Here is a 1,746-nt window from a genome sequence, read left to right on the forward strand (position 1 = left end):
TTTCACATTAAGTCCTATAAAATCCAAGAAAATCCAGTTTCTACTTTTGTCTACCAGAAGATTGAAGAAGTCTGGATCCAAGGAAGGAAGACAACGAGCTGAAAGAGATGAGCAAGAAAAGCATTCAATGCTGCTCTTGACTCATGCTCCTATATTTTAATCTTTTCTTCCTTTAGTAGTACATGGAAGTGGGTGAAAACACACAAAAACAAACACATCAGCAAGTAGATCTACTCTCCAGAGTGACAAACAAAACAACAGTGGTGGCTGGAAGATCAGGAGGGTGAACTACTTTGAAAACATGAAAAACTCAAAGAATAAAAAGATGAATAATCATCATGACAAAAAGAGGAAAATAACCAAGCACAAAGTAAAGAGAACAAGAAAGATGAAATAAGAAGGGAGCTTCCGTGACAGCATGGTGGAAAATGCCAAAATGATCCTGAAAGCGTTTTTAATCTGAGAGTAATGTGAAGAGGGCAAATATGGGAACAAAACACTAGACAGCAGAGACTAGAGAACAAGAGAGAATGGCAGCCAGAGACAGGAGAGAGAGAGACAACATCAGAGACAGAAAACGGAAATACAAACTGAGGGGGGAAAAAGTACAAGGCACCTACATCAGTATAGTTTCCAGCTGCCCCAACCACACACAGATAAGTGAGAAAAAAGACGAAGAGACAAACCTCAAACCACAGGGAGAGCTAAGACACACATATCAGACAGAGAGGAAGAATGAAGGTAGGAAAGAAGAAACAAAAGGCAGAACATAATACAACCTTTGCTTATTGTGTACCAATCTACTCCATGCTCAGACTTACAGGGGTTTGGAATACCTCAGTCAATAAAAGACAAAGCTCCTGACTCACACGGAACATCCATGGTGCCAGGGCCAGAAAGTCTGGCTGGTGTCAGAATCAAGGCACAAAAGGAGAAAAGATAAAAACACAATCTGACACATGGGGGATAGAGCAGACTCGAAGAAGAGTAACGCACGGTCAACAAAAGAGGAAGGGGGATACAAGAAGACAACACAAAAGAAAGAGCAAGGCAAAATGACATTAGTCACAGAGAGAGGCAGGAAATAACTGTGATAAAAGCACGTGTGGATAGAAGGCGAGAGAGCGCGGAAAATTCAAGGAGGGAGAGGGAGGCATCCGCAGAAGAAACTAACACGCAGGACTATACAGAACCCCAAAAGACATTTACAAGGATGCCTGAAGAAAAGACAGAGCATCACAGACAGGGAAAAGGAGAAGACAAAAGACTCAGAGGCAGAAACTAGGCAAGGAAACACAGGCAACAGAGGAAATGGAGAAAAACTCACGAGAAAGATGAAATCCAAGAGCCAAAGGGTAGTCACGGGCATTCCACGAGAGGCGGCAGAGAGAGACGACCACGCCTAGGGAGAAAAGGTGAAGAGAAAAGACCAAGAACAGGACACAGGGAGACAGAAAAGAGCCAGCACACACAGTCTGAAGAAAACAGAGACACGGGGCAAAACAGTCCCATCCCCGGAGACCTCTATCGCTAAAGACAGAAGCACCAGGGAAAGAGGGAGTGAAAAAAGCCGGAACTGGGGAGCACACGCTTATACAGAGACTTCTTAAAAAGACTAAACGATCTGAAGGGAAACCCTCAAAGAGGGGCAGGAGGACACGGACACAGAAAAAAGACAAAGAGACGAGAGGGAAAAAGAAACAGCAACAGAGGCAGAGCCAAAAACGCGACAGACTGAAGTCTCAG

The sequence above is a fragment of the Ceratotherium simum genome, chromosome Y, assembly GCF_057802395.1.
Source record: "Ceratotherium simum simum isolate JZ-2026a chromosome Y, ASM5780239v1, whole genome shotgun sequence".
NCBI classification, from domain to species: domain Eukaryota; kingdom Metazoa; phylum Chordata; class Mammalia; order Perissodactyla; family Rhinocerotidae; genus Ceratotherium; species Ceratotherium simum.